This window comes from Quercus suber, unplaced genomic scaffold (assembly GCF_002906115.3).
Source record: "Quercus suber isolate HL8 unplaced genomic scaffold, Cork oak 2.0 scaffold_216, whole genome shotgun sequence".
Taxonomy (NCBI): Eukaryota; Viridiplantae; Streptophyta; class Magnoliopsida; order Fagales; family Fagaceae; genus Quercus; species Quercus suber.
In genome coordinates, this window is record NW_027069674.1 from 338,165 (window position 1) to 350,614 (window position 12,450).

At 37.4% G+C, this 12,450-nt stretch overlaps 1 protein-coding gene across 4 annotated transcripts in view; it reads right to left on the reverse strand.

Moving 5' to 3' along the window:
* The window catches only part of LOC112025857 (disease resistance protein RPV1-like), a 102,091-nt gene that overhangs the window by 32,558 nt on the left and 57,083 nt on the right, over positions 1–12,450 (reverse strand). Inside the window, exons 7-9 of one of the 4 annotated variants that reach the window (XM_065779730.1) lie at positions 11,956–12,327; positions 10,997–11,204; positions 10,828–10,875 (exon numbers count right to left, since the gene is read on the reverse strand). The exons of 2 other annotated variants lie outside the window; for them this stretch is intronic. The gene's annotated coding sequence lies outside the window, so the exon portion shown is untranslated. Of the gene's footprint in view, positions 1–10,719; positions 10,876–10,996; positions 11,205–11,955; positions 12,328–12,450 lie in introns of those variants that run through there. One more of the 4 variants, XM_065779729.1, reaches the window with a different exon arrangement.

A 12,450-nucleotide genomic window follows, 5' to 3' on the forward strand; every position in this document is an offset into this window, starting at 1 on the left:
AATGCCATATTCATTTATGTGATTGTACTTGATTAAAAGTGTTTTCACATACTTAATCTTTGTTGATCAAACACAAAAAGATTTTTGAGTGTTTTAGTTTGTTTTTGGAAAGTGCTTTTGTTTTTACAAAATGTCAAAAATTTCAAAAACAGTGTTACCCTGTTTTGGCGACTAAGTCGCGGGTTGGCCCAGTCCCAAGTACTAGTCACGAGCCCACTCAAAGATTTTTCGCGACTCACTAGCATGTCAATGCCCTAGTCGGGAAAAAGGCTTAGAAATTTTTTTCAAAATTTGAGTTTTTGCATATTTCGTGGCTCAGTGTGGGGACTTGTTCACGAGTGGAAGGTCCAGTCGCGAGGGGTACACAAAGATTTTTGCGACTCAGCTCACGACTTCCTCGCGAGTAGATCTTCCAGTCACGAAAAACACTTAGAGAAACTTTCAAATTTCTTACCTTCACAGTGTTTCGCGGCTTACCCTGGCAACTTACTGGCGACTTGTTCCAGTCGCGAAAAACGAGTGTTTTGCATTTTAAAGTCAGTTTTTCAAAAACTTTTTAGTTTTTCCCTCGTACTTTATGACTGTTCATTGTCTTCTCCATTTCTCTCTTTGAAACTCACTGTGTTCAATCTTGTGAAACCCCTATTTCTGCACCATTTTCACTTCTATCTTCAAGAAAAAGGTATGGGTTTTCTTTCCCTCCTTACAAATTTCTTGTGTTGAGTGTTATTTTCTTGAATATGAGAATGTGTGTTGCTATTGTGCTCTGTGTTATGCTGGGTTCAAACATAGTTTTGTTTAAATATGCTGGGTTTGTTGAATGGGTTTTTATTGTCAATGACTTGTTCAATGTGGCTTCACATGAGGTTTTGACTTCTCTGTGTGGTCTTACCTTGATTGACTCTATCTGTGCATATCACTTTCATGATATTGTGTTGAAATGCTTGCTGTCTGTGACACATTGCTACTCATTTTTGATAGAGTGTGTTGTAATGCCTGTTACTCTCTGTGTGTTTGGAATCTGTTCCATGCTTCGTATGTTTCTGGTCTTCAGAAATACGTATTATGTCACTTTATTGACTTAGTTCTCGTTCTATGATTATATGTCTTCTAAATCTGGTTGGTCTTTGCACTCTCACCTTTTGACTAGATCTAACAAAATGAGTGGATTGTGGATTTGGTACTTTGCTGTGTGTTTGCTCTTTTACAGATGTCTCGACGATCCTCCAAAGGAAAAGAGGTTATGACAGAAGAGGAAATATTACCTGTTGCAAAAAGAACACGTTCTTCATCACAGCCATCTACTGAACTCAATGTTGAGTTGTTCAGAACTCCTCAGCACCTAGATGCTTACTCAAGCATCTTTGACCGGGGAACTCCTATAGTGGAACGGGAGGTCAGATTTGACACTTTGGACACCACTTTTGTCCCTCGGATCTTCGAGGCAAAAGATTGGGCAGGATTATTTGAAATTTTGTTGATCCAATGTTGGAACTCGTGAAGGAGTGTTTCGCCAACACAGTTGATCTTGAAAGTGAACTACACTGTCTGGTAAGAGGAACAGAGTTCATCATTAGTCCAGACACCATAGCTGAACTTCTCCAAATCACATGACCTGCAGATGCCGACCTAACTCAGTATGATGATCGTACTCCAGTGATTCAGGACATTTTCCAAGTTCTTGGTCCTGGCCATGACATTTCCAGTGCTGGCACATCCATAAGTACTACCAAGTTTTCACCTGAGTTGACAACATTGAAGCTGATCATGTTTTCCAACCTCTATCCATTGACCAACACGGTGTATATCAACCTTGGAAGGGCTCAATTTCTATGTGATCTCATCACAGGCACCACCATTGACATCTGTGCCCATATTTTTCATATCATAAGGAAGACAACGACCCAAACAGTAGCTCAAGGGTGTCTTCCATTCTGCAGTCTTATTATGAAATTCATTCTAAGTGAAGGTGTTACTCCTCCCTCAGTTGGGAACATGATTGCTCGTCCTCGACCAATCTCTATGTTCACTCTACAAGTTAGCAGAAGTCATTCATCCAAAACTCCAAAGAGTGCACATTTCTCTCCTGCTACTCCTTCTACTCTTAAGCCAAATTCACCTGTACATTCCACCCATGTATCACAGCAACTTAGCACTACACAAGCACAGTCTGCCCCTCAACCTGATAGGTTGGAGATGCTCTTTGGGAACCTCCACAAGCGCCTTGAGGATTTGGAAAAGACTCTCACTAATGGCCAGAGAGAGCAGTCAGAGAGATTGGCAGTCATGCAGGACCAAATCGATGTTTTAGCAACTCAAGTTGATAGCATTTTCACCAAGTTACAACAGTGACCCTTTGGCCATTCCAGTCAAAAATGGGAAGAATTTTAGGCTTGCACTTGAGGGGGAGTGCTTATTTGAGGGGGAGTTTCATAATCCTTACTGTTTTTTGTTATAGTTTTGTTATTTTGGGTTGATTAATTGTTGTTATAGGTTTGATACACTATGGTTTAAGTTTGGTTTAAACTCATAACTTTTGAATATGTTTAATACTTGGTTTATTTGTATTGATGATGTTATTCAGTTTTTTTTTAGCATATGTTCTGTTCTGTTTAACTTTTATACCCATGTTGCTTATGTAAGCTTTAAAGGTTTGATTATGCACTCTTGTAGGCATTTGTGGTTTGTGCCATGCTTTATGCAGCCTTTATGCTTTGTTAAATCAGTACTTCTAACCTAATGCTATGCATTCTTTTTGAAGTACTGTCACTCTTGTGCCTATGTAGGATTTTTCCTAGATGCACATACTTCATGTATTATGCATTGGTTGAGTATTGGTCATTCAAGTGATTTGCCTTGAGTTTGTCAACTTGAATGTCTGGATGTTCATTCCAAGTGTGAATGAGCAATTTGATCACTTGGTTATAGTGATTGCATGTTTTGGTCTTGCCATGGTTTATTGCTTTACTCCATTGTGCTTGATCACATTATACTTGCTCCATTTGCATTACAAGTTTTCTGCATACAATGAACTTATTGTGTTGTTGTGTTTCATGAGTTACTTGTTCTTATGGTTATAAAGTTTCACAGATTCTAGAGTTAGGTGTGAGTGAGTTTTCCAACTATTCCCAACTCACGCGTTAAGTCTAGAGTATGTTTTAGGGTTTTGTCATGGAATAGCCAAAGGGGGAGATTGTAAAGTTTAAATTTATCAACCATTTTGTTGGCTTTATTCCGTGCCAATTTACTTGTAATTTAAACACTTAGTAATCCTGTATTTAGGTGGGACCATTGTAAGGGTAGTGTGTGAGAAGATGTGAAGAAAAGCTCATGCATGAAGGCAGACTTTCGCGGCTAGGACTTGCGGCTTACTCGCGATTGGCAAGCCACCAAATGCTGGCACGTGAGATGCACACAGGGGAGTTGAAGGGTCGCGCCAGCTGTCGCATTACAAGACAAAAGTCCCAAGCTGGCCAGGCCGTTACATCGCAACTTGAACTCACGACTTGGACAAGCCACGAGGTTAAGCTGCCAATCAGCCCTGTTTGGCAAAAACTGACTCTTCATATTCCAAACACACACCACTATATATAGACCTTTATACCCACTAAATTGAGAGAGTTTTTAGAGAGAATTTTGTGAGAGAAACCCTAGAGAAAAACAAGATTGCCTCATCCCCAATCTTTACCTTAGAGACTCTACAAATTCCTAGACTCTACAAATTCCTCTACTCTCTTCCTCTCCATTGTCACATCCTTGAGAAGTCATTGACTAAATCCTTATCTCACCACACCCACATCTATGAGAAGGTTCATTTGATGCTAAGGGAAACAATTTGGAAGGAACTAATATACATTGGTTGATGCTATGGTCTAGTAGCGGAATCCGGTAAGCTAGAAAAAAAAAGGGTTCGGCGCAACCTTGTTAGAGCAAGAAGCTTGGAAGGCTTAGGTACTTGGGTAGATTAGGCTTGGAGGGTCTATTGCTGTTCATGTATCCCAACTGCATTTTCTAATGGATTATTGACTGCTTGGAGGGCGGCGGAGAGGTTTTACGCCGAGGACTTCGGTTTCCTCTTCGATAACACATCGTGTGTTGTCCGTGTGTTTGCATCTTCCTTCCCTTTATCTTTGCCTTATATTTACTGCTGTGGATGTGTTTATATTTGGCTTAGATTAGTTATCATTTCTGTGATTGGCTTATGTTCATGTTCCGCACATTAATTGTTTGATTATAAGCTTGAATTGATATTTTATAATTTGGGGTTTAAACGTTCAAGGGTGTTTTATACACATATTGAACTTTCAGAAAGTGTATAGATTTTTTTCATAGGAAGTTGTGAAAGCCTGTTAGAAACTGTTAGAAACATGTGGAGAAAAAAAAAGAAGGGCAAATGGGACTATGGGAGGCGTAAAAACACTGGGTATAGGTGGGCAATTAATTTCTTTTTTGATTCTTTCATTTACAGATTTACCCATTAAGTTTTTTTAAATTGTTCAAATTTTTTTAACAATCACTTTCCTTCCACCATCTTCTTAAAAAAAAAATCACTTTCCTTCCCCTAACTCTAACACTGTGTTTGGTTGGGGTGAAAATATGGAGGATGGAAAACAGAAGGAGGAAAATAGGGTGGAAAGTGTTTTTCACTGTTTCGCAAAAGAAGGAAAACGGGGAGAAAGGAAAACCCGAGAGAAATTTTTCTTTCCCGGGCCCACAATTTTCATCCTCCCAAATCGGGAGGAAAAGGCTGGAGAGAAAAGTGCTCTCACAACACTTTTACACAAATGCACTCTCTTTCCCATCGGTCACAGCAACTCAGTAAAGAAGAAGAAAACAATTTTCTAACCACCAACACAGCACAACCCAACTATCACCACCGCAACCCAAAAATAACTCAAAATCAACACAAAACAACTTAAAATCAACTTAAACCCCATTGGAAAACCCATCCCAAACCCAACTCAAAATCAACCCAAAACAAAATTAACTCAAAATCAAACCCAAAATTCACAGAAAATTAACTCAAAACTAAACCATTAACTGAAAACCCATAACCCAAACCCAAAATCAAAATCAAATACAAACCCAATGGTGGCAGAGACTTAAGGGTTCTGAGAATTATGGAGAGAGATGAGAGATTTCCTTATGTTTCAATCATCTTCATCTTCATCTTCATCATCATCATCATCATCATCATCTTCTCTCTTCCTTGTAGCTTTCGAACTATCAAAAAAAAAAAAAAAAAAGATGCAGAGACTTGAGGGATGAGAGAGGAGCGAAGACTTTGTGGGTTAGGGGAAAGTGAGAGTTAAGTCACTTTATGGGTTAGGTGGGGTAGGTGGGAAATAATAATAAAAAAGTGAGAAAAAATATTATTTTAATAAAAAAGTGTGTATAATAGATAATCTGATGTGAGTGTTTTGTAAAAGTGATGATGTGGTAAATTTTAAGCAAAAATACATTACTGGTCTCTAAAGTTTACCTAGTAAGTGCTTTTAGTCCCTAAAGTTTCATATGACGTGTTATTTTTTTTATGATGTGGCAACGATTTTTATTATTAACTTATTACATGATGTGGCAAACCCACCACCCATCCCAAGTTATCTTTTTCGATCCCAGTGGCCAGTGCCTCATGTCCACCATTCACCAGTGCAACAAATTCAACCTCCATGAAACAAACTGAACTTCCGTAAAGAGCAACAAATCCATATTAGATGAAGATTAACTCAAGATCTAAGCTTGAATTACGCAACCCATTACAAAACATCTCTTTTGAAAACCAATAACCCCAGCTACGGCAAATTAAATCTGGCTATAAATCTTGAAGTGGGTCTCTTTGGAAACAAGCTCAGCCGTAATAAAAAAATTTGGGTCTGTTAGAGAAATGTTTAAGCTCACAAAACCTCAAAAACACAAGCAGCAATTTAAAATATGGACTAAATTGGAATCTATAGTATTCATTTGATTGCTTTTCATGGCAATTGAGTTTGTTTGGGGTCGTCGCTGATGTTGGTGATGAGGAGGAGGGGTTGGGAGCAAAACCAAGAGGAGGGAGTGAAGTACTGACCGGAGCCATTTGTGGCGTCTGAGACAAACATAAACTTGAGGCTGGAAAAGAAAAACTTGGGATGACAGAGAGCACGGTGGGATTGTTGACATGTAATTTGTTAATAATAAAAATGTTGCCACATCATTAAAAAAATTGACACATCACCACTCCACTAACGGAAGTTGAAGGAGGGGCTAACAATTTTTATTTTATAAACTCTAGGGACCAACAATGCTCACTTGAAATTTTAAGGACCAAAAGTGCCCAGCAAGTAAACTTTAGGGACTAACATTGTATTTTCGCCTAAATTTTATATTATTTAATGAGTACAAATAAATCTATTTCTTACCTATTATGTAACAAGGGTATAATAGTCAATTTATATAAATTATATTTTTCATCCTTCCTTTTTTCTCTCCAGCCAAACAAAAGAGTTTTCCACCCTCCTATTTTTCCACCCTTCCAACCAAATACACAAGAGGGAAAACTAAATATTTTCCATCATCCCACCTTTCTATCCTCCCACTTTTTCACTCCTACAATCAAAACGGACCCTAAGTCACCAACATGTCACTACCTAGTATTTATTACTTCTCAAGCATTTTCAGCTAAGAAAGTTGTGTCTTTGTTTATGATTGCATCTTAGTATAATATATTAAGAAACAATAATTTTGTGTTTTTATCTTGGTTGATAATTGGTTATTAATATATGGATGTTTAATTGAATTTTTTTTTCCCGCTTAACTCCGGCCTCTCTAGATTAAAATCCTGGGTCCGTCCCTAACTTTTTCTTCTTCTTCTTTTTATTTATATATTTTTTTAATTTTACCCTTGCCTTACCTTTAATGAGTTATCCTGTAAGAGCATCCACAATAGTGGTGCTAAAAAGCTAAAAAGCTATTTTTAGCACCACCATATACACAAAGGCACTACAATAGTGGTGCTATAGGTAAATATTTTACCTACATTGCTACAGTGCACAACTATATATGGCTGTGCACTATAGCTGAAAGCTAAAAAAAAAAAAAAAAACATTTATTCTACCTTTGATTAAAATATTATTTATTTGTTTTTCTTTTCTTTTTCTTTTACTTAACCGACCTTTTAGACCTCTCTCTCAACTCTCACCATTGCCAGCCCACCCTGACGCTCAATCATCCTCACCGCCACCAACCCACCCCGAAGCTCAACTCTTACCGACCCACTCCCTTGACCCACGCTTCCGACACATGCCACCACAGACCCAGCTCGCCTGCCCAATTCCAACCCACCCCTTCCGCTGACCCAGCTTGCCGACCCAAGCCCCAAGTTCCAAGCTGACCCACGCCGACACCATCCTTCTCACCCATCTTCGAAGCTCAACTATGTTCATCCATTATTCTCACTGAAGCTCTCTGTGCAATCAGCCATCGCCAACCCACATAGGTCACGCCCTATCGCCGTCTTTGTGTGTGTTTTTTTTATATTGTTGTTGATTCTGGTTTGGGGTTATTCAAAAGATCCTAAATTTTTGAAGTTTTGTTTGTGATTGGTGATATTTTATGGTCTGAGTTGAGGAAAAAGATTGGGGATTTGGGTTGGGGATTTGGTATTAATAATTTATTGTTGTGCTTATTATTTTTTCAACTTGTAAATGTTAGTTTGGAAATTTTCTGTGTGCAGGAGGTTGTGGTTACGGTGGTTATGGTGGATGTTTATGGCAATGGATATATATTATGTTATTGTAATAATTATATTATTTTACTGTAGTAGATATATTATTTTATTGTGTTGTTTATATTATTTTATTGTGTTGAAAACTAAAATAGATCCACTGACGCTAGATGTTTTATAAAGTGAGTAGGTAAAATAGATAAAATAACTTTTTGTTATGCTAAATAGCTAAAAAAATAGCACCACTATTGTGGGTGCTTTAGGAGCATTCACATTGGGAATGACACATGCCATATGTTGGTTCAATTTAGCATAAAAGCCCAAAATCCCCACGCCATTCGAACTTGTAAAAGCTGACTATTGCAAAAAAATTTGCAATAGAATCTAGAATCGCACTGTAGCTCCATTGTATAATTTTTAATATATTTATTCCCTCTACAGTACCATATAAATTTATAGTTTATCACTGTTTCTTTCATTTCTCTGATTCTCTCTGTCTTCTGTCTCTTCTCTCTCCCTTCTTCTTGTTCTGCCCTCTCTACTCCTCAAACCAGAAACTACCTTTCTCAAACCCAAAACCCTGTGTGGTGGTGGTAGCGGCAGAGGTAGGCATGGCATAAAAGTTCTGTTGATGTGGCAGTGGTGCAGCATAGGTTGTTTGGCGGCATGGGTCTGGGTCAGTGGTGCTGATCGGCGTGGTGGAATGGCGGGGTGGAGATCAGCGTGATGGGTTTCTAAATCAATGAGATCGGCAGTGGTGAGTTTCAGCATTGTGGTTGTTGGCGAAATTGATAGTTTTTTTTTTCCCTCTTGGTGATTATGTGGTGGTTGTTTCTCGTGGCTATGGTTGTTGTTGGTGGTTTTTGAAGGCTTTTTTGTGTTTTATTTTTTCTTTATGGTGGCTCTTTCTTGCGGTTATGGTTGGTGGGTGGTTTGAGTTGTGGGTTTGCTCAAATTGGTGATGGGTTTGGTGTCTGAATGGTGGGTTTGGTGATTTCTGTGGTGGGTTTCTAGTGGTATTTGGCAGTTTGTGTTTTTTTTTTTTTTTTCTTCTTGGTGGTTCTTGTGGTGGCAGTTTCTTGTGTTTGTTGTTGTTGGTGGGTTTGCAGGTCTAAGTGGTTGGGTTTGCTCAGATGTGAGTGGTAGTGGTGGTGGCTGGGTTTAGGTGTATTGTTGGGTGGTTGTTCTGGGTTTAGGTTGGTGGTGGGTGGATGAGAAAGAGAGAAAAATAGAGAGACGGAGAACAGAGATGAAGAGAGAAGAGAGAGAGATTTTTTTTTATATTATTTTATTCTGTAATTTATATTATTTTAATATATTGTAGGTAAAAATAAAAGTTATGATTTTGAGAGTATTATAAAGTGGTATTGTATAATTGTTAAAGTAGTTTTTTAGGATGGTAAAATAGTAATGTAGTATATATGGTAATTAATCATTTGCGAAGGAAAGAAGCTATAATGATTTGATCTCTCTCACTCCCAAAACCTACAATAGTTATGTGACGGTTGATCAGGACATAATAAGCCTAATAAGAAGTAAAAGAATCTCTTCTCTTTTATAAGGCTTACTTGCTTTTTCCTTCCTCAAGAGCAAACTCTGCTCCTTAACAATATGTTTGGAGTTTGGAGAGAGAGAGGAGAGCAGAGGAGAGAAGTAGAGAGTAGAGTAGAGTAGACATCCCTCCCTTCATTTGGCTATATTAAAAATTAAATGGTCGGAGAGTGGAGTAGATACCCCAAACCTTGTTTGGTTGTAGTGTGGAAAGGACATGAAAAGATAATGATCATAATTTATAGAAAAAGGGACAAGTATACCCTTCATATATTAAATTCTATACTTAATATTTTTTAAGGGCAAAGTTGGAAGTACATTAAAAATCATTAAACTAGAATCCATCCCCCTCCAATTCCCCCAATTTAATGAAATTGAAAAAAAGGGTTTGGAGGGATGAGGAAGCCCCTTCAACCCCCCTCAAATCCTTTTTCCTTCCCTTTCAAAAAACATCCAATCAAGGGGGAATGTAAAACCTAGGCCCATTCCCCTCTACTCCCCTCTCCTCTCTCCCATCCAAACATATTGTAAATGCATATGTCTTCTACCTTTGAATCTTATCAAAGAATGTATTCATTCCCCTTTACTCTCCTCTTCTCTCTCCCATCCAAACATATTGCAAATGCATGTCTTCTGCCTTTGAATCTTATCAAAGAATGTGTTCCTAGCACTTTACAGTAATTTTGCTTAGATAGTATGGTCATCTAAAGCATACCTATGAATTCCATAGTCTAGAAAGCTGCTACAAAAACGAAGTCAACTTCAATGATATCTTAACATTTATCGCTACAGCAAATGATAGAAGAAAATGTAAATCACATCATCCTTTGCTGTAAGATGGAATGTGCTCCATATTCAATTATGATACAACAAGTAACATGTTCCTACCACTATGACATCCTCCTCCCAAGGTTCTATGGTGCCAACATTGGTTGTACTGTAAGTACTCAATAGTGGTAATTGGGAAGTATTTGATATAGGTATCAGGTCCGAAACCAGGATCCAAAAAGTTAAATCTAAAAAAAAAGGGAAGGCTTTGGAGGCTAATGAAGAAAATGATATATCATCCTACTGAACCCAAAATTCAAAGCCTTTGTGCAAATACGTACACATACAGACACATACAGACATAAGAAGTCACACAAACATGTGGTATCCTCTATGGGGAAAGAACATATACCTCAAAAAGACCATCTTTCAAGCAATTTCACAGATACAATAAAACATACTACTCCATTAGTCCAATCTCATAAAATCAAATGACTGACTCAAAACCAAAAAAACCCATTAACCTCCCCAGAATATCATAACAAATCTAAGGCCTAATTTGATAAAATAAACAAAACAACAATTAGCAATGACAATCTGAAATTCACAAAACCCATCAAAGTCTACACCATGGTTGAAACAAATTTCGAGTCTTGTTCGTAATTACCCACAAACAAGTGAAAAAAGAATTGAATCCCACAAAACCCATTAAAACTGTGACAAATTTCAAACAAAATTTTGCAGCTTAATTCACAAATAACTAGATATTTATTAAAAAGAACAACATTGTCAAAAACACGAATTACCTCGTCATTCCCATTTGGTTGTTTCTGGAACCAATTAACGTTCAACACCTAAAACCCAAAACCCACAAGAAAACAAATCAAAAGTTAAAGAAACACAGATCTATCAAAGAAAAATGAATCAAAAACCATAAATAAAAAATACCCAAAAGACAAAAAAATAAAGAAGGACCTGAGCACTGGAAGATGGAGAGGGGTGGTTGAGGTTGTCATAGAAGACAACAATTCTACCCTATGTTTTTGTGCTTTTGATCCAGAAAATCATATTTGGTCTTTTTCCATCTTGTCCTTGTCAAAGAAGAGCCTTCTTTTTTTCCCTTGCATTAGCGTCAAGTATACAGACAATTGAACGATATAATTCCTCCACTACTCAACATCCCCTACATGATAGGTCCAGATTTTATATTAATTCAGAGGCTTTAACAATTTCTGGATCAATTTATTTTCTAAAATAAGACAAAAGATTTTAAAATGGCTATATTTAATGGAATATGTTCTATTTCTAAATAAATAGTTATGTATGTTTGTACACACAGACAAACACACACACACACACACTCAACTTTTGTGAGAAAATATAAGCATCATTTAGTTTTCTACCATTTGTATTTCAATTAACCATGCCAATTAACCAATCCCCTCTATTGTAATCACACTGCAAGATTACAACACATAGCTAAACAATTTGTGTTGCAATCAAGCCTACCAAATTCAAAAGAGGAAAAAAAGAAGAACAACCCTGAAAAGGTTTTGCTATGGAAGCACTGTGCTGAATAGAGGCATAAGTAAACAGCTGATTCAGAGAACAAAACCCAATTCATATTCAAGTATTTGATTTTTCTGACAACATTAAAATTAAAAACAAAATTTCTACCAAGTTTATAATGATGTGTAAATAGATAAAGAATAAGTCAAAATCTACCTTGAGTAAATCACTGTCAAATAATGTGTTGGAAGGGAGAAAAGGTGGCTTTTATCTTCTTGGGTTGAAGTTTATAATCATAAGCCCAAACCCAGCTAGAAAGCTATATTAACTAGAATGGACATACAGTTAATATTTTTAAAATTTATTTTTCTATTGATACAACAAAAAGGGCTGGTACAATGAAGAACCCTAGCCTCAGTTAATACCTGTTATGAACAGCAAATAACACTTGCATCCCCTGCTTCAGCAAGTCAGAAGTGTCTTCCATTATCACTTCTACTCTTCAAGGTAGCCTTCTCTTCTAAGAAAATCCTTTAGGCTTAGCTCTCAAAAAAAAAAAGAAGAAAATTTTGATTGCCAAATATCTTAGCAGTCCTTTTCTTTTCCCTACTTGTGATTTGACCACAAAAGCTGGCATGCCACCCCTGCCACCTCTCCATCTCGGAAGAAGCTTGCCAAAACCCTTTAGCGGTGATCACCAATTGTCAACTATCAGGAGCTGTGCCCACTCTTAACAGGCCTCTTTGGTCTTTCATCATGAGGCTGCAAAGCCTGAGTTGTTCAAAAGCACTGAGTACCTATAAAACAGAGACATAGAGAGCATCAGGACAGATTGCGTAGAGCTTTCTATCCCCTTTTTTTTTTTTTTTTTCCAACCACTCAAAGATTACATACGTTTCCTTTATTAATTTCCTTCATTA